General features: G+C 43.2%; 1 protein-coding gene across 3 annotated transcripts in view; it reads left to right on the top strand.

Moving 5' to 3' along the window:
- SACM1L (SAC1 like phosphatidylinositide phosphatase) overlaps window positions 1-21567 on the top strand; it is a 449760-nt gene that overhangs the window by 82171 nt on the left and 346022 nt on the right. The gene's annotated exons all lie outside the window — the stretch shown is intronic.

The raw sequence follows: 21567 nt of genomic DNA, 5'->3' as shown, positions 1-21567 counted from the left end.
AGCCATCATACCGCTCAGGAAGTAGACAGGTTCTGTGTCCCAGAGATGAACATGCTTTTGGTCCAACATGTACATAGCAACACAAGGACAAACCCAAAAGACCTTGTGAAGATAATGGCGGAAGCTGATAAGATTGTGTCAATATTCACAGTGAAACCAATAATGTATCAACATGGGCTGAAAGGCCACTCTGCCAGGATGAAGCCTTTACGCCAAAAGAAACATAAAAAAGCCAGATTAATGTTTGCAAATGCACACAGGAACAAATACCTTTAAGGCTATGTACCCACGTATGCAGAAAATTCCTGACTGAAAACCGGACTCCTTCCCAGAAAACTCGCTTTTTTTCCGCGTGATTTTTGCGCGTGTTTTATGTGTTTTTTTTCCGGAATGTCCCCAGTCTCATAGAAAATAGTTAGAAATGCGGATTTTTCCGCGACATTAATGAGCATGCTGCGTTTTTTACCGCAATGCGTTTTTTCGTGGAAAAAAAGTATCAATATGCACTAAAAGTGCAGAATTCATTAAAATGAATGGGATGCTTCTTTTAAGCGTTTTTTTAAGCATTTTTGCCAGTAAGAAACGCTTAAACGCTTGCGTGAGTACACAGCCTAATTTTTGGAGATATATCTTGTGGTCTTATGAAATTAAAATTGAACTTTTGGGGCATAATGACCATTGTTACGTTTTGGAGGAAAAAAGAAGCAGCACGGTGGCTCAGTGGATAGCACTGCAGCCTTGCAGCGCTGGAGTTCGGGGTTCGAATCCCACCAAGGACAACATCTGCAAGGAGTTTGTATGCTCTCCCCGTGTTTGCGTGGGTTTCCTCCGGGTACTCCGGTTTCCTCCCACATTCCAAAGGCATACTGTTAGGGAATTTAGATTGTGAGCCCCATCGGGGACAGTGATGATGATGTGTGCAAACTGTCAAGCGCTGCGGAATATGTTAGCGCTATTGAAAACTAAAGATTATTATTATTATTATTATTATTTTATTATTTAAGTTTGAAAAGCCTAAGAACGCCATCACAACTGTGAAACACAGGGATGGCAGTATCATGCTGTGAGGATGTTTTGCTGCAGGAGGGACTGGTGCATTTCACAAAATAGATATCATTAAGAGAAAAGATTGTGGCAATACTGAAGCAATACTTCAAGACATCAGCCAGGAAGTTAAAGGGGTGAAATGGTCTAACAAATGGGGGGGCGTGGCCTAGCTCACTAGCATGTGAGACTTAGGAATAGGGAGCTCCTGAGAAAAACCTCCCAACCCGACTCTCAACTCGACTATTTCATGCCATTCTGCCTGGATACATTTTAGGAACGACCCCCTGACCCTATTAGGAACATTTTGAGACCAAAACCGACATTTTTGGACCTCCTGGAGCATGGAAATCATCTGAGGCCTTCCACGCCACTGGGCCGCAAAGCCTCGGACTAAATTACCACTGTGTAGCCACCCGGACTTCCAGGGCTGCAGCCTCCCTGCTTCCAGAGCCTCAATCAACACTCCTCAACCCCTCTGGACCTGCTCCTAGCTCACCCACACTAGCGATGCTAGTCAGGACCCTCAACCTGCAAGTGGGAATCAGCATTTTATTGTAAGGCCTACCCAGCCTTCCCCTCTGGTTGCGTGATCCGGGACGCAGCTGCGTTTCCGTTGAGACCCCGGTCCAGATGCTGCGGCCTGCAAAAACAATCTCACCACGGGAGATAGTAGGGGCTGTGAGTATTACACTACAGATCGCCCTGACCTCCTCCCCTTAGCGTATATAGACTTTCTGGAGAGCCATAAATCAGCCTAGAATCGGCGCTCTTTATCAGCAGAGACATGAGATCGCAGCTGCATTCTCAGTTGATCAATCTTCTCAAACTGAAACGGTGACGCTGCAAAGTCTCTGAATGCACCTCAGTCTCCAATTCCATCACACCTGCGACCTCTCTTGTGCGTCTTCCATTGGAGTCGCAGCTGTGATCCCGGCAGAACTCATCCTGAGATAAATAATATCGCCCTCTGCGCACCCTCATTTGGAGTCACAACAGAGACCTCCGCCAACTTTATCATCCTTCTGAGATCGCTGGTGAAGTTTTTGCGGTTCAGCTTCTTAGTGGATCCTCCTATAGCATCATGAGCGGCCTTAAAACCATGGGGAAAAATTTATCCTCGCCCTTAAAGCTCAAAACCCTCTGAAATCTGACAAATCATTTAATAACCGACATCATTCAAGGGACCAAGTCAATGCTCGGAGACCCATTAGATCTAGATCTCCGAGAGACCTCTATCACCAAGCGGATCGAGGTAGAAAAGTTACATTTGTACCAGAAGTCCAATTACAAGAAAGCATGGACTCCTCCATAAACGCCAAACGGAGAACGCCGGGAACCTATGGTGAAAAATACTCAAATATGGCAGGGATATCTGAGTCTGAGGAAGAATCTAGTGACTACTCCCCAAACACCACTCCGGCCAAAAGCAGGTCCAAGATGGAAACACTTGGGTTTAATCTGGATCTCGACATTCCTCCTCTGAAATCACAAACCTCTGATAACATGGAGGTCCTATTCAATAAGTTAAGTACCCTACTTGACAAAAAACTCGACCTTCAAAGTAAAAAACTTGGCTTGCAGTTTCAAGAATTCCGCGAGACGGTGGAGAAAAAATTAGTAAACCAGGAGGAGAGGATACATAAGCTCGAGCAGAGATTGTCAGAATACTCAGTGAACCTGGAATACCTATCTTTGGAAATACTTAAGCTCAGGACCAAGATGACGGATCTTGAAGATAGAAGCCGCAGAAATAATCTAAAAATTAGAGGAATCCCGGAGAGCATTTCCCAAGATGAACTTTTGGGCCATATTTAGGAAATCTTTAAGCAGGCCATCCCTGATCTAACACCATCTGACCTTATCGACAGAGCCCATAGGCTACCCCGTCCTCCTAAGCTCCCTATAGAGGCCCCTAGAGATACCATTCTCAGGGTGCACTTTTATCAAACTAAAGAGAAGAGAAGATTTTGAACGATCTGAAATCCAACAAAACTTTCCTGGATCCACACAAGGATCTTAAAGTGTTTCCTGACCTCTCCAAGGAGACTCTGGACCTACGCCGATCATTCAAAAGCATAACATCTGCACTAAAGGAGAAAGGCATCCTTAACAAATGGGGATTCCCCGTGAAGCTGCTGGTTTTCTACAGAGGGAGGACAATACCTCTGTTCTCACTGGAAGAAGGAGCAGACTTCCTCAGGTCTATTAAAGAAGCTCTACCTAACCACGGCAAATGACTTGGGCCTTCGCCATGGAAGATTACCTTGTTTTAACAGGCAGCTTTGGCCTGATTAACCTTTTATTGAAGGTTTTCTCTTTTTTTTTTTTTTTTTCCCGTCCACATTCTGGACCCCGTTGTGAGGAGGTAGTTTCATAATTGAACTATTTGAACAATTTCTTTATTGTGTTAACCTTTTTGTTCAATTCAAAGTTGACGACAAGTTAACTAAAGGTTTGGTAGTTAGTAAAGTTCTATAAGCTTTGTTGTTGCTAGTTCAACCCTCTCCTTGAGCATCCAGCGTAACTCCGCTGCAGACTAATCTTAGTCGGTCACACCGCATTGTAACCATGAGCTTCAAAGTGGCATCGTACAATGTCAGGGGCTTGAACAGCCCAAGAAAGAGGCATATCCTCTGAAAGGAACTCATAGATTCTCGTGTAGATATTGCCTGCATCCAGGATTCAAAATTCCTACACGAGAATCACTCCTACTTTAATCATCATAAATATCCGCATATCTTCGAGTCCTGTAACTCAAAAAAGAAAGCTGGAGTACTGACAATGATTGGGAATTCTATCCCCTTCGAAGCCTTGGAGGAACACAGGGACGAGGGGGGTAGATTCCATATCTTGGTGTGCAGACTGAATGATCAGGTCTGTACACTGGTCAATATATATGCTCCTAACCGAGATCAAGTGTCATTCCTCAACAAAGTCATGAAAAGGTGTCTATTGTGAAAAGAGGTAATTTATTCCTTTTAGGTGACTTCAACATCACTCCCAACAATATTGTGGACTCTTCTTCAAGTTCAAGACCTAATTCCGATAACCTCAATGCATGGTTAGATAAAAATGAGTTACTGGATGCTTTCAGGTGTTTTAATTCTACATCGAGGGAATATTCACATTTCTCTGAGGTACATCAATCTGCATCCAGGATTGATTTGATCGTTACAAATGTATTTTCTCTCACTATATTTAAGGAAATCTCCATTGGAAACAGAACCATTTCTGACCACGCTCCGGTTTTTGGCAAACTTTTATTGGGTCCTCCCTTGAAGAATGCGAAAATCGAAGTGTAGTGCAAACATTTTCCATAATTCAATCCACAAGACCGTCATCCAGGAAGCTTAAAGCTGTGTGCACACGATGCAGATTTGCAGCGGATCTGCAGCGGATTTTACCGCTCAGAAACGTTGCATATCCGCATTGTGTTGTACAGTAGCCTTAAAATAAATGGAAAAAAAAACCGCTGGGCAGACGCTGCAGATTTTTCCACGCGGTTTTCCTGCTGTACAAAATCTGCAGCATGTTAGTTCTTTTGTGTGGTTTTCCATCTCCCCTGTCACCAAATCCGCAGGGGGAAAACCGCAGTGGAAAACAGCACAAAACCGCAATAAAACCGTAGGAAAAATGGAAGAAATCCGCAGGAAAAATGCAGGTCATTTGACCTGCTGATTTCTTCCATTCTGCGCGGAAAAATCCGCAGGGCTAAAAAGTCCGTCTGCACTCAGCCTTAGACAACTTCTTTAGAGAGAATAGAGCTGAAGTGACAAACCCATTCACTAATTGGTGTGCTCACAAGGCAGTTGTGAGAGGCGACATTATTAGCATTACGTCTAAATTAAAGAAAGAGAATAGGGAAAAAATTAACGCCACTCTCGTATCAATTCGTAAACTCGAAAGTACCATTTTGAACCTTGCCTCACCATCTCCCACCCTAAAATTAGAACTTATTAAACTAAGACAAGAACTCAGGACTCAGCTGAACTCCCCCTATGAAGCAATAGTAAAATCTTCTAAGTATAACTATTACACGTCACTCAATAAACCCACGAGGTACATGTCAAACCGAATCAAAAACAAAAGAATTCATAATAAAATTAATAGCATTAACTCGATTAATGGTAGCTCTAAACTTTCGCATCCCCAGTAAATAGCAAATGAATTTGCGAACTTCTACACCAAGCTGTATAACTTGAACCCTGACCCTAAACCACTTTCCCAAAACCTAGAAAAAATTTATAACTATCAACAATAAATTTGCCTTCTTTATCTTCCGATGATTTAGTGTTCTTGTCAGCCCCGTTTACTTCTATTGAAATTAAAGACACCATCAAGAATCTTAATCTCCACAAATCCCCAGGTCCCGATGGGCTAACCAACGCCTATTACAAAGCCTTCAACAATTCTCTCTCCCTTCACCTTACCGAGGTGTTCAATTATGCCTCAGGAAAGGGAGCGTTTCCATCCGAAATGCTGATGGCTTCGATCTCAGTCATCCCCAAAATGCAAGGGGATCCTGAAGCCATATAGAACTCCCGCCCTATTTTGTTAATTAACACAGACATCAAGCTCTATTCTAAGATCATAGCGAATAGGCTTAGTCTGATAATTCCTAAACTGATCAGCAATGATCAGATGGGCTTTACAAAAGGGAGACAACCAGCTGATGCAACAAGGCGAATCATCAATACCATAAAATGGGCTAACTCATCAAAAACACCCATGGCTCTGTTGTCACTCGACGCCGAGAAGGCATTCGACAGACTTAGTTGGTGCTTTCTCAAACAGACACTCAAAAAATTCGGGTTCGATGATAATCTGATATCCTTCATCATGGCCTTATATTCAGACCCAAGAGCCAGTGTAATTTGCAACAACCATGTCTCAGAGCCATTTGCCATAGCGAATGGCACTAGACAAGGCTGCCCCCTCTCCTCCATTCTATTTAATTTAGCTATAGAACCTCTGGCTGAACAAATCAGGAAAAAAACCAAAATAGTAGGATTAAACACCTTAAATCGTCATCATAAGATCAGTCTTTTTGCTGATGATGTAATCCTAACTTTAACCAAACCCGAGATATCCATCCCTGAGGCTCTCTCAGAAATTAACAAATTCTCATCATTGTCTAATTTTAAAATCAATGAACCCAAGTCTAACATTCTCCCGTTAAACATCAGCAAGGACCAAACCAGATGTATTAAAACTGCAGCCTCCCTTAACTGGTGTGACAAAGAATTTGTATATTTGGGAATCACAATGAACAGTAACCTCACTGGGTTAGTTTAAATCCAACCTTAAACTATCTGAATTAATAAATAAGGATTGCGTGATTTTCAGGGATAGATCTCTATCATGGTGGGGAAGGATCCTTACAGCAAAGCTCTTTATTTTGCCAAAAATATTATATATTTTAAGGTGTATACCACTCCCTATCCCTTCCATCCATCTTTCTTACTTACAGACACAGATTAATTCTTTCATTTGGGGCTATAAGAAGCCCAGAATGGCCACTCAAACCTTATTTAAGAAAGGATTGAATGGAGGTATAAGCGTCCCTAACATCACAGCCCACTATTATTCTTTGTTACTTAAACAAAGTGCCCATTGGTTATTAGATTTAGATCCCCCGGCTTAGCTTGACTTAGAGTTTACACTTAATAACAATAAGCACCCTAGATCCATAATCTATAATGCCATAGCGAACAACCTCCAAAAACTCTGTTGCCCATCTGATCTTTCAAGCTGTTGCACTCGCCTGGTTTAAGATCTCTAAACCAAAGAGAGGATCCCATAAAATAACCATCTTTAAAAAAACTCCCCCTAACACTCATTTACTCTATGACTAACCATTCATTATCCCCCATCTGGGCTGATTTAAAAATATCAAACCTTAGAAGACATTTTTAACGGGACGGAATTTTTATCCATTCAAACACTAAAAACTAAATATAATGGCGTGGCCTGGATCGCTTGTGGGGAGGACGTGCTTTGCTGCAGCTCCCGCTGCCAGCCACAAAGTGTGCCCTCTTTGGACCCCAACGAGGGTGTCTGTGTGCCCCCCAGAGAGAGTTGGGCTTGGGGAAGGTGGTGGAGGACAGTGAGGAGGGAACCGCGGCTCTCTGTGAGGAGAGCGGTCGCGGGGAACGGGCCTTGGCGCCAGAGGCGGTCGGGCGCCATCTTTGCTGCTTCTTCCTGAAGAGGCCCGGACAGCAGTCTGCGGAGAGCCGTTGGAGGTGGTGGAGGGCCCGTGGCCTCTGCCGGAGGAGAGACCGCTGACTAACAAGACAAGGAAAGGAAGGAACGGATTAGCTTACCGGAGGAGAGGGAGGTGAGCTGGTCGCACGTGCCTGGCTGGTGAACAGAGGGTGGCCGCAGTGCTGGGTGCTCCTGGTGCATTGCCCGGGGAATCTGAGGCGGTCGCTTCTGCTGCATACAGCGACTGGGGGTTTGGGGGTATCGCTCCCCCCTTTCAGAGATGCCAAGATCGGCCTAATTTTATAGCACGGCAGTGTGAGACTTAGTATATAGTGCACCACATTAGAGCACTGATACCGCCATATTCACTCATGTCAGCGCTCCACCTTTCAAGACGCATGGGGTTATCTTCATCTATGAACATGCATTAGTAGACTTTCCCTGAATGCACGAGGAGTGATTCAAATGCACGCTTTAATTAAGCATTATGGTTAAATCTAATAAAGAGCGTGCAAAATCGCTGGCTACTAGTGTACATCAGGGCAGGCAAAGTGAAATGGAGAAATTTCTGAAAAATAAACCTGGGTCGGCTAGGCCCACACCTAAAAAGCTACATGCAAATGCTGAGGTGGAGGAACAGGTCGAGGACTCGGACTCAAGTGATGATGTCTCAGGCAGGGATATTACCCACTCAGACTCTGGGAAGTTATCTAGATCAGTCTTCAAAAAACTTCTGGCTCAAGCTTTAAAGCCTTTGGTTACGGAGATATCTGGTATGAGAGCAGATTTGTCACATATTGGTAATAGAGTGGAGTCCCTTGAATCATCTCAGTCCTCTCTCATTAGCCACTCCAATGCCGTGAGAGATCATTTGGACTACCACAGAACACAGCTTAATAACTCTCTTCTGGCCTTAGAAGATCAAGAGGATAGGAGTCGCAGAAAAAATATAAGGATTAAAGGCTTGCCTGAAAGTGTCTCTACAGAAATATTAGAAAAATCCACAAAAGAGATCTTTGCCCTCCTAATCCCGCAAGAAAAATGTGACCAAATTGCAATAGAGAGGGTCCATAGATCACTCAGACCCAAGCCCAAGCCTTCTGAACCCCCGAGGGATGTGATCTGTGGCTTGTTGAGCTATGTGGACACCAATATTATTTTGTCTGCCTCAAGAGACGTTAAAAATCTCACCTATGAAGGATCTGCTATCCAACTTTATCAGGACATTGCACCGTCGACTCTTGCAAAGAGAAGGATTCTAAGACCCTTATTGGAAGTACTACGCTCGCGTAAAATCCTTTATAAATGGCTATTTCCGTTTGGAATATCGGTAAATGGGGACGGCAAGCAAATAACAGTGAGGAGTCCTGAAGATTTAACCAAAATATGGGACACATTTGACATTGCTCCTATTGATATTCCTTCATGGTTACCTTTAGATATGGATCTTCGCACGCCTCCTCCTATCAATGCTTATACAGGAGGTCAGGGGGATTGGGCCTCAGTGAAGAAACGCATGCCCCCTAAACGAGGGAAATCTGGGGCGAGAAAAGAGATGCCTCCCTGAGTTCTATTGTGCTCTGTCTAGCCGTATTTTCTTACATATAGACCCGGAAATTTTTGTATAACCCTGTAATGTTTTAGATCACTTTAGTCTGCCTTGATTGGCATCTGCTAATGTGTTGCTGCTTTCATTTAATTGCCTTATAAGCTAACATATACCACTCGTGTATTGGTGATGTAATTCCCTGCTCTGCTATGGGGGGTATGTTTGACCCCCTACCCCTGCCACAGGCAGGTAGTTGGTTATTGTTATCTATCTGTTACTTTACCTTGTATTTTGTATTTTTTGTAGCTCGTCGGCATAGGGCACTTTATCATTTATTTTTTTTGCTCCATCTATTTTACTATGGGTGATGAGGACAATTTCGCCACTATAGTAGTGGCTTCATACAATGTAAAAGGCTTGCGTTCCCCGTGTAAAAAGTCAGGTATTGAACCTTCTACATGCAAAAAAGGCTAGTGTAGTCTTCCTACAGGAGACACATTTTAAAGTGGGGAGAGTACCGGATATGTCTAGATCCCGTTACCCGACCTGGTATCATAGTACGGGTGGGTCGGCGTCTAGAGGAGTGAGTATTGCTATTAAAAAGAATGTTCCTTTTGTCTTGCATGATTGCCTCTCAGATTCCGAAGGAAGATATATTATACTAAAGGGCCTTATAGCCAATACTAAAGTTACTCTGTGTAACCTATACGCCCCAAATAGGAATCAGATTGGATGGCTGTGCAAAACAATGAATACCTTAAAACTATTTACTGAGGGTTTGTTGTTGATGGGGGGAGACTTTAACGTATAACTCAACCCATCCCTAGATACTTCCACAGGCAAGTCGACCCTTTCTCAAAGGGCACTGAGAAAATTACACCTTTCTTTCCAAGAATTGCACTTGATAGACCCCTGGAGGACACTCTTTCCTTCGGGCAGAGACTACACTTTTTATTCCCACCCGTGTGGTAGCTATCATAGAATTTATTATCTATTGACACAAACAACTAATCTCTCATTAGTTAAAAATGCGACTATAGACACTATCTATCGGACCATGCTCCTATTTTTCTCGACATAGGCATAGTAACCCTTCCGCGGCCAGCCAAGTCATGGTCACTTAATGAGACATTATTAGATTCGGATTCCCACATTACGAAACTGACTGGCACTCTTGAATTCTTTTTTCAGACAAATTTACACTCTGGCCCGCCCCTACCTGTGGTGTGGGAATCACATAAAGCGGTAATGAGGGGAGAATTTATAGCTTTGAGTTGAGTTCCCATCTCAAAAAAGAAAGAACAAAACAGGTTGTGTCTATTTTGCACCAAATTAATTCCTTGGAAAGATTGCACAAGAGATCTCAAGTAAATAAGATACAAACTGAACTGACGGACCTAAGGAATTCACTAAAAAATCTTTTAAATATTCAATCGGCCAAAACCTATATGAGAAGTAAACAGAGGTTCTATCTCCACGGCAATAAAAGTAGTAAGCTTATGTATTCACTGCTTAAAAAGCAGCAGGACAAGACGTTTATTAGACAACTCAAAGCTCTAGACGGCTCTTCAATTTTTGAGACCGCTGACATTGCCGAGGAGTTTAGATCCTTTTATGACAGTTTATACAATTTAAGCATACCAGATAGCATGCAAGACCCAATAACAGCTATAGAAAAAATCAAAGAGTTCCTGATTCCACTAAATCTCCCTAAAAGAACCCCGGAAGGCCAATTTCTATTAACTGCTCCGGTTACCCCTAAAGAAATTTTGGACACCCTCTCCACCATTCCAAATGGTAAGGCCCCAGGCCCGGATGGTCTCCCCATTATATACTATAAAAAGTTCATAAAATCATTCTTACCCCATTTGGTGACCTTGTTTAATTCCTATTTGGAGGGCCAGCTTCCCCTAAGCAATCCCTGGAGGCATACATTACGGTTCTCCCGAAGGAGGGTAAGGATCCCAACTTGTGCACCAGCTACAGACCAATCTCATTGCTTAATGCTGACATCAAAATGTGGGCTAAAATACTAGCGGGCAGAATAAGCAACTTTTTACCCAAATTAATTCATGTGGATCAAGCGGGCTTTGTGAGGGGTAGGGAAGGGAAAGATAACTCCACTAGGGCCATACAGTCTATAATGTTTGCCAAGACCCGGCAGGTCCCCTTGGTACTCCTGTCAACGGATGCCGAGAAGGCTTTTGACAGAGTGTGCTGGAGATTTATGGAACAGGTATTGATTAAATTTGGCTTTCCTCCTCAATATATAACAGCAGTTCTCTCTCTCTACTCTCAACCGACGGCCAGGGTCAGGATAAATGGCACCCTATCAAACAGTTTTGAGATTCACAACGGGACTAGGCAGGGATGCCCTCTGTCTCCATCCTTGTTCATTTTAGTCATAGAAACTTTGATACAAAGCATCAGACAAGAACAACGCATAGAGGGGTTGTCGGTGGATCCGGGGACACTCAAAACGCTAGCTTTCGCAAACGATCTGCTTTTCCTCATATCCAACCCGTCTCAGGCATTCCCGATCATCCTCCAAATTTTTCAACAGTTTGGCTCCTTTTCCAATTTTAAAATTAATCTAACCAAATCTGAAGCGTTAAATATCACTCTCCCTCATTCTCAACTTTCCACTATTCGTACACAGACTCCCTTCTCTTGGGCTAATAGCTCTATTAAATATTTAGGAATATTCATAACTAGGAACCCCACTAACCTATTTCAAAGCAATTTCATTCCCTTAATGAAAAAAGTTACAAACCTGATGCATAAATATAACCTACCCACTTTGTCCTGGATGGGTCGCATAAATGTGTTTAAGGCATATACATTATCATGCCTATCATATTGTATGCCATGAATATGGTTCCGATTCAGATACCCCTGACCTTTTTCGGGTCATTAAAGTCACTAATAGGAAAATTTATCTGGAAATCTAAACCGGCTAGGTTGCCTCATAGGCTTCTTACTAAGGCCTCTTTCACACATCCGGTGTCAGGGGTCCGGCGGCCTGCGGCGAATAGCCGGGCCGCCGGATCCGGCCTGCAGCGATGACACCGAATGTACATGCGGCCCCTGATGCGGCTTGGAGGACATTTAAAGGAGCCGCAGCACCGGGGGTCGTGAGAGCCAGCCGGAGAGAGATCGGGAGGCGAGAGAGCAGCCAGAGAGACAGCGGGGTACGAGAGAGCAGCCAGAGAGACAGCGGGGGACGAGAGAGCAGCCGAAGAGAGAGCGGGGGACGAGAGAGCAGCCAGAGACAGCGGGGGATGAGAGCGCAGCCAGAGAGACAGAGGGGGACTACAGAGCCAGCCAAAGAAAGGTATGGAGCGTATGGAGAGAGAGAGAGGGAGGGGGGGGGGAGAGAGAGAGAGATGCGCGCCGGGCACTTGTGGGGTTAAAACTCATAGTGCCCGGGCATGCGCAGTTGAAAAAGCCGGTCCGGCGCTGCAAAAAAAACGTTGCAGCCAACGTTTTTTGCAGACGCCGGACGGCGCATGTTTGCCGTATCCGGCAAAATCCGGAGGCGCCGCATGTCCATCCGGCATGATGCGGCGATCATTACATTCTATGTGAAAAAAACGGATCCAATTCCGGATCCGGTTTTCACAAATTTCGCCGCATCATGCCGGATTTAAAAAAACAGATGTGTGAAAGTAGCCTTATCCAGTCTCCTCTGGTGGATTGGGAGTCCCAGACCCCCTTTTATATTATAAAGCAATCCACCTTAGCAGATGGTTAAAGGTGGTGTCTTGCGCTGAAGGTGGGGAGGGAACTTGTGTTGACCTGGTTCTATTGGGCCCGAGGGGTCTACCTTATCTCTGGACCAAAGCTAAACCACCGGTCGCTCTTAGGCTAGACGAGATACATTACGTATCAAAAGATTGATGTTGGGGGAACTACCGGAGGACACTTTTCCCTCGACGTTAACGCCGATTGGCTCAATACCTTATCTAATAGATTTTGATTTTCAAGATCCATATAATCTATGGTCTACCCTCCCTAGAGAAACACTGAATAGCTTTTATGGTAATAAAATATTACAGGGAGGAGTTTGGCCACCAAGTGCAATGATTCAACCAACTAATTTTCTTCAAAGCCAGCACATTCGACGTACGCTTCTGCAGTTTAGGAAGAAATTCCCGACCAAATCCAATTGGTCCTGGCTAGATATTATGGTCAAACTTCCGCCTCCACGGCTAAAAATTTTATCTCGTATTTACTCACACCTTATCTCTCCGGGAGCACATTTTAAACCCTCATTTATTTACTCCTGGGAAATGGAACTCAACACTACATTCACAGAGAAACAAGTATCTAGAATGCTATCTAGTGCACGGGGATTCTCTAGGTGTGTACTTTTGCAGGAAAATTCTTATAAAATATTGACCAGCTGGCATTGGACTCCCGCGAAGCTCTTTCGGATAGGTCTTGCTGATAAAGTTTGTTGGAGATGCCTCAACTCTGGAGGACATCACACACATATATTTTGGGATTGTCCCAAACTGAGACATTTTTGGGATGGTGTTGAGCTAGTTCTCAAGAAATTGCAACTAATAAAGACTAACCTTAGGGCTATGGAAGTTCTTCTTTCGTGCCCGTCAAAAGATTTCTTACCAAAAAAGCATGGTCTACTCCCACTGATGCTATGTGCTGCAAAACAGCTGATAGCTGTACACTGGAAAGATGTTGCCCCCCCCACATTGGAGGAGTGGCACGTTAAGATAAATCAGGTTTCTCGTCTAGAAGAGCTGTCTAGCTGGGAGATTTTTGACCATAAATCTTATGTGTCGACCTGGGCCCCGTGGACTGGATATCTAGAGGATGATCCTCTGGGTGAGAAATCTAATATCACATGAAGTCTTACTTGGACCTGATGGCCTTTATACTGGGGTAGCTGATCCCATGGTTGCTTACAGAACAGTCCACCTACTCTATTTTCCTAAATACACCCATCAAATGCTAGTGTTCATGCCGACGGCTCCTTTTTGTTGTTATTGATATTGTTCATTATTATGTATCCCTCTTTACCCTTCCCTTCTTTCTTTTCTCTTTTTCCCACCCACATTTCCCTCCCCCCTTTTCCTCCCTTTCACCTTGGACTGACTCCTAAGCAATACTTCGCCAACTGTACTTGTAAAATGCTGTTGTGTCTAATGGTGTGGTTTAAATTTGAAAATAAAGAATTAAAAAAAACAAAACAAAAAACTAAATATAATATCTCCTCGTCCCTGTTTCTCGAATACCTTACTCTTAAAGATAACATAAAAATATTTCTCGACAAGAAACTAAACTTCACTGAGTCATCTATAAAAATACTAAACAATTGTGGTCATCGTATTTTCTGGAGTCATGGCTTTGTTTATGATAACTACAACCAAGATATGGCCTTGACAAAAAGCCCTTCAGTGCTGAGTTGGGAGAAAGAATTAAACTCATCCTTCACTGTAGAAGACTGGGTGGACTCTCTCTCTTTATCATATCACTCCGTACTCTCCATGTCATTGCAGGAGACCCATTTTAAGGTTGTATCTCGTTGGTACTATACCCCTAATAGACTTACCCATATTGGGACTACGAACTCGCCTCTATGCTGGAGGGACTGCGGCCAGAAGGGAGACATCCTGCATGTTTTCTGGAGTTGCCCAATGGTTAATTCCTTGTGGTCGCAGATCTCCTCCCGCATTATTAGCAAACTTACAGGCAAAACCACAACCCTCACACCTCACTCAGCCCTACTTTCCCTTAATCTAGAGGAATTGGACCCTGCCTTAAAAGATATAATCATCCATGTTTGTCTTGTGGTAAAAAATTCCATTGTATTCCATTGGAAGAACCATTTCCTTCCCAAAGTTGATGATATCTTACAGTTGATCACTCAACACAGATCTCACGAGTTGCATTTCGCATTGGCTAATGGCCACTTCAGTAACTTCTACAAGAAATGGTCTAAATGGGACCAAACTTTCCCTACTCCTATTACTTGACTGAATCCTTTAACACTTAGTAATCTCGCTAAAAGCTCTTTTAGTTTTGCCTGTAGCATAACTGATCTTGTATCTACTATTTGACATAGGGTTAGATCTGTAATGACAATCATTATGCTCATTTGTGTGTTTTATGTTCTTTATTACTATTATCATTCTATTGTATAATCTTGTATTCTACGTGTTTAGGCGTTGACAAGATACGTTTGTAAAATGACATCATTAATGCATGTTCTGCATTTGCTTTACATTTTGTCAACTTGTAATTTCCCTACTTCCCCTTATCTTTCCTTCTCATCCCCATCCCTCCCCCCCCCTTTTTTTCTTTCCCCTGCATTTCCCTCTCCCCATTGTTTAAAAGAATAAAATCTTTGGAAAAGAAATGGTCTAACAAACGCAGGCCTGCTATGCTGCTTACGTTCAGGCTATGCAGCAGACTCCGTACTTCCAGCAGCCACACGTGGCATTTCCACCTGTGCCACCACTAAGCCGCTTCAGTTCTTTACAGAGTTCTGCTGCATACCACTGTACCACCACCACCATGCCCAGTCCTGCCACACACCACTACACCACCACCACCATCATGCTGGGTGCTGCTGAACGCCACTCCACCACCATGCCGAGTCCCTCACAGCTGTCCACTGCCACCACCATGCCTGGTCAAGATCCTACACGGCTGACCACCACCACCACCATGCCTGGTCAAGATCATGCATGGCTGTCCACCGCCACCTGGATGCTAGATCCAGCACGCCCCTTCACATCTAGTACTGAAACCACCAGTCCAACCCTCAGACACAGACACAAAAGAATGCAGCAGCCAAAAACCAAAAAGAGACTAACTGTCCACCTACCTCCACCCTCACCTCCCAATGTGTCTGTGTTGTCCAGTTTGTCTCTCCCATCCCATGCTTCCACTCCTAATGTGTCTGCTTCCATCCTTGACCTCCCAGACCCGACACATTTAGTAGGCCCTTCCCCTGGAACACCTTCATCGTCCACACCTAGCCAATCCTCCCAGCTCCACAGTTCCCCCTCATTATTTTGTAATAAGTAATTTTTTTGTGTTGTAAATAAATGTGTTGTTTTTTCCCCTATCACTGCTTGTTCTTTCTTTCGTTGCCGGCAACTCAAACCGCGCGCCGTCAACACACGTCACCGTCTACACACAGTGTTTTTGCCACCTCATAGCTCCATGACAGACACAATCTGCTCCTCCTTTTCTTTCTTTGCTTTACACTGCAGCTCTGCTTCTTGTGTCTGTCATGGAGCTATGAGGTGGCAAAAACACAGAGGACTGAAGATCCTCAAAAAAATCAGAACTAATACAGCACAAAGGGTCAGGGGTCAAAAATGCTCACCTGCCCGTGTGTCAGAACTAGTGCCCTCAGGATGCTGGGTTTTCTGCATCCTGAGTGCACTAGTTCTGACACATGGGCATGTGAGTAAAGATATGAGGTGGATTTTCATCATCTACCACAGCACTGACGACAGAGAGAAGAGGTGTAGTGTAAAACATGGGTGACATAACCCAATCTGGGTATAATCCACTCCCTGTCTCATGCAATCTGCATGAGACAGGGAATGGATTTTTATAAAGACTGTAGTTGTGAACCGGTGATCACCTTATTAAACTTTAAAAAAAAAAAAAGTGTTGTAATGTAGAGGGCACTTGGAACAAGTGTTTCACTAGAGGTGTTTTATTGTCAGTAAACATTAAAGGGACATTTTAACATTCCAGGTACATAACATTTACAAGAACATTTTACTAAACCATTTCATCCTGCTATGCCACACGTCCAATATCAGAAACAAAGTAGGCAGCAAATGTATCCCTCATTTGGGCAACTTCCCTTGTCCTCAAAGGGTGATGATGGTAATCTGGCAATGGGTTACAAACAGATTCATCAAGTTCAACATTGGGTCGCTCTTTAGCCATTATGTAGTTGTGGAGAACCACACACGCTTTGACAACCTCATCGACTGTTTCAATTTCGAGATTAATGGCTGTTCCCAAAATGCGCCATTTCGAGAAAAGCATACCAAAGGCACACTCAACAGTTCTTTGTGCCGTGGTCAGTCGGTAATTAAAAATCCTTTTTATGTGGTTCAGGTCACGAATGGAATATGGTATAAGGAGGTTTCCACACATCTGAAAGGCCTCATGCCAAACCACAACAAATGGCATTGGCGGGCCTTCAGTGTTGGGAAGAGGTCGTAGTAAGGGGAATGTAAAATTATTGCCATACAACCGTCGACCCATGTCCGAGTCTTTAAATGTCTGTGAGTCATTACCACGGCCAAAAGATCCAATGTCCACGGCGAGAAATCTACAGTCCGCAGCTGCAATCGCCATGAGCACTTTAGAGAAGTATTTTTTATAATTAAAGTACTCTGATTCAGTTACAGCCGGTTTGGTAATCCGAATATGTTTTCCATCCACTGCTCCCAAACAGTTGAGGAAATTACAAAATTCAAAGAATTTTTTGGCATTTTCCTGCCAGATTTCTATGGTGGGTAGGGGGTTAAATTCTTCACGGAGAAAATCCCACAAAACCCGGCAGGTGTCTGCAACAATCCCAGAAAGTCTTGAAATTCCAATCCGGAACTGGAAATGGAGCTATGTTAAGCTCTCTTCGGTAGCCAGGAATCCGCCCAACAGAGAGAGAGAGAAAAAATTAAGGGCAAGGACATGGCTTTTAGAACAATAATACTTAGGACAGGTGTTTGGCAAAACAGAAAAAGGAAAAAAAAACAATTATGTACATTGCAGAACAATAATAATTATGACAGGCGTTTATTTTTAAATATTACGTACAGTTAGGTCCATATATATTTGGACAGAGACAACATTTTTCTAATTTTGGTTCTGGACATTACCACAATGAATTTTAAACCAAACAATTCTAAACCCTTCATCCAATTTTAATGTGGATACCCTCAAATGAAAGCTGAAAGTCTGAACTTCAACTGCATCTGAATTGCTTTGTTTAAAATTCATTGTGGTAATGTCTAGAAAAATGTTGTCTGTGTCCAAATATATATGGACCTAACTGTACCTTAGTGTCACCAGCAGACATTCCTCAGCAGGAATTGCGCTATGGAGCTGGGTGTCGTGCCTGCTGATTGTTCCTTGTACACGAAGCAGCAAATCCTGGAAGCTCTCTTGAGACAGCCTCGTGTACTCCAAATATTTTTCCGGGTTTTCACGGAGCTCACTGTATAAAGAGTGGTATGCTCCACGGCTATCCCAGACTTCAACAATGGGGTGTTGCCAAAAGCGCCAACGCCGTCTTCTCAGTCTTTCTCTTTTCCGTTCTTGCTCACAAGCAAATGCAATGGCAAGAAACAAGTTGACATCCAAATCCAGATTCCTATAGAAACTCTCCATGCGAAGATCCATCTTGACGCTGGATACAGTGGTGTCTGTTGTCAAGGAATTTTCTCCTGGAAAATCTTTTCCTATTGAACACGTGCGCATAAAAAATGCAAACGCATGCAAAAACGCATGCAAGCCCAGCGCTATACATAAATTTATGCGGATAATACACTGCGTTAACATGCGTTTGCGGACGATACGCTGTGGACTCAACCGCAAATATGAAACTAGCCTAACAGCAACAGTAAAGCAGCCTCAGGAAAACTGTGTTTTCTGAAGCAGCTTTGCCTCGAAAACTTGTCTGCTGCGCCAACATATAACTCACACTGAATGCAGATACTTGCATATGTGTGCTGTCCATATGACACATACCGGAATAGTAATTAAACATTTTTATGTGTTTAAAGATGTGCCAAGTTAGAGATTGTTAGGTATGAGGTAATAGATGATGGATAAATATCCGTGAGGTATAGAATCGGTACCTTGCATGTGTTGCTTACAGTACATGTTTTAACCAAATAAATGAAAAAAAAAAAAGACGTTGGGGTCCCTCCCATTTTTAGTAACCAGCAAAGGTAGAAGCAGACATCTGTGAGCTGTTACCAGCCCGCAGCCGCCCCTGAAGTGGACCATTGCATTAGATGCTTTAATTCTGGTTCTTCGCCTTCACTCTTCCCAATTACCCTGGTGAGTTGACAATCAGGGTAATAGGGCTTGGAATTAATGTCAGCTGTGAATTGTCCAAAAACACAGCTGACATCCCTGGAGTTGGTAATGGAGCAGTATCTTATCTTACTAACCCGATGCTAAAACCACAAAAAAAAAAAAAACACACTCAAAAGTACTTTATTAAAAAAGATATCCCAGACTCTTTCGTTGGTTCACCAGTTTATTAAAAAAAATCCCAAGCGGGTCCGACGTAGTCCAGGGAATCTAACGTAGCCCACAAATGGAAACCTGAAAAACATAAAATAAGAGAATTAAAATCTATAAACTGTCCCTCGTTCACTAATTTATTAGAAAGCAAAGTTCCTATGCAGGTCCGACATAGTCCAGCGCTTCCCTTGATGTTCCCCGACTCCATCATCGTAAGCCTAAGAGAATGGTTCTGAGACTCCCTAGCAGCCACTCCCAACTCGCACTGTGTTACTTAACTGCTTTTCACAGTCGTCGTGTCTCGCGTAGCACTGCATGAGCCAGGAGTGGCGGCTGCTCCATAGTCTTGGACGACTGATTCGGGGAAGAGCTTGGGAAGCGCTGGATTATGTCTGACCTGCTTGGGATTTTTTTTTCCGTTTTAATAAATTTATGTACCAGGGAAAGTGTCTGTTAGTCCTTCCCCCCCACACACAAAAAAAGTATGTATGTGTCTGTGCTATGTATATATATTTTTTTTAATCAAAATGACTGGTTAGGGCCCCCTTCACTCGTCAGTGTCTGCAGTACATGTGGTGACTGTTATCACATGTACTGGAGACACTTACACACTCAGACCCATTTAAATCTATTAGGCTCCACATCTGTTTGTTTTTTCAGTTGCATGGGTGTCAATACGTCTCGCACATGGATGACATAAAGTGCGCCATCTGTGTGACCCGTACCAAAATAGAAATTACAAATATTTAGGTGTTAGATGTGCAAAAATATAAATAAAAAGATATCAATTAGTGTGGTGTGTATATAGTTTGCTGTACATGTATTTAGCAAAAAACTAATAGAAAAAATGGCATGGGGGGGTCCACCTTATTTTTAATACTTAGCTAAGGGAAAGCAGACCATAGTGAGCTGGTTTTATTAGTTTTGGAAGGGCCCAATAATTCTAGAGCTTCCCAGCCTATTAATATCAGCTTAGTCTTAGTTTTTGCTTAGCCTTTACTGGTTAATAAAAAGCAGGGACTCAAAAAAATTGACGGTTCCCACCTATTTTTATTAACCAGCAAAGGTTAAGCAGACAGCTGCGGGATAATATTAATAAACTGGGAAGGACCATGGTTATTGTTCCTTCTCAGACTTGCAACACAAATTCACAGCTGTCTGCATTCCCTTAGCTGGTTACTAAAAATAAAGGGGACTCTGCTCCAGTTTTATTTTTTTTTACCTAAATGCATGTACCGTAAACTACACACGCATGACACTAATTATATATCTCATGAATAATAATCAAACACCTATACAGCTGGCATTTCTATTCTGCATTCTATTCTAGCACGTGTCACACGAATGGTACACACGGATACCACACAGTTTGGACATAGGGACACTGATAGCACTGTACAGATATTTCCGGTACTGGGAAAAACCACAACGTGTGAATGAGGCTTTCGTAATGAGGGTGTCTGATAGACATCTCTCCAATTCCAAACTTCAGGTTTTGACTTCAGCTGTGTTTTTAGACTGTTAACAGCTGACATTAACACCAAGTCCTATTACCCCGCTTGTCAACGCACCAGGGCAGTCAGGAAAAAGCAAAAGCGAAGCACCAGTATTGGAGCACCTCGTGTGGGCCGGGGGCTGATATCTGCTCACAGCTGTCTGCTTTTACCTTTGTTGGTTACCAAAAATGGGAGGGACCGCTCATCATTATATTTTTTTTTTTTTTGCTTCATTTGGTTAATTTTACATACTATAAGCAACACACTCAAAGCAATAGTTATATATCTCAGGGATATTACCATATCTAACTATCTCTATCTTTTCACATCTTTAAAACCTAAAAATGTTTAATTTCTATTCTGCATTCTATTCCGATATGTGTCACACTTAATGTCATCCGTTTGCGGTACGAATTGTTGTCATCCATGCTGTCAAGAAAAAAAAAAAAAGAAAAACTGACTTGCACAGCCCCATAGATGTTCGTGTGTCTGCTACGTGTTAAAACAGACTCCACGCTTATCGGGAACACATACAAGTGAAGGGGAACTTGTGCAAAACCAGGGCTTTGGAGTCTTGAGTCAGAGCTCGTTTTGGGTGGAGTCAGAGTAGAAACGTACCAATTCCAGTTTAAAATTAAATAAAAATATTTTCTATAAAACTATTAATTTTCATTGGAAATGTAAATAATTTTAGAAATGTTAATTACCTTATTTTGAGGACCAACCAACTCATATTTTGGGGAGGAAAATAGGATTTTGTTTTTTAGTAAAATGGTTGTGCATCTTATAGTGAGCTTTTATGGTAGCTTACCGGGGGGGCGGCAGCTGCGGTGGAGTCCAAGGAGGCAGAGCCGCTGCTGCAGGAAGATGGTAGGAGTGGGGCGATGCTGCAGTCCCCAGCCTGGGAGGAGGGGGTGTTCAGTGGTGCAAGGATACCATGAGCCCCCGGGCTTCCACTAAATGTTGCTGGAGGCGCCCCGCACTTCCCAGGGGTTTCAATGGTTGGATCCCATCGCC

This window comes from Dendrobates tinctorius, unplaced genomic scaffold (assembly GCF_039654945.1).
Source record: "Dendrobates tinctorius isolate UK_male_01 unplaced genomic scaffold, ASM3965494v1 ptg000162l, whole genome shotgun sequence".
Classification (NCBI taxonomy): Eukaryota; Metazoa; Chordata; class Amphibia; order Anura; family Dendrobatidae; genus Dendrobates; species Dendrobates tinctorius.
The sequence above is the reverse complement of the archived record's forward strand: the minus strand, read 5'-3'. Positions and strand labels throughout refer to the sequence as shown.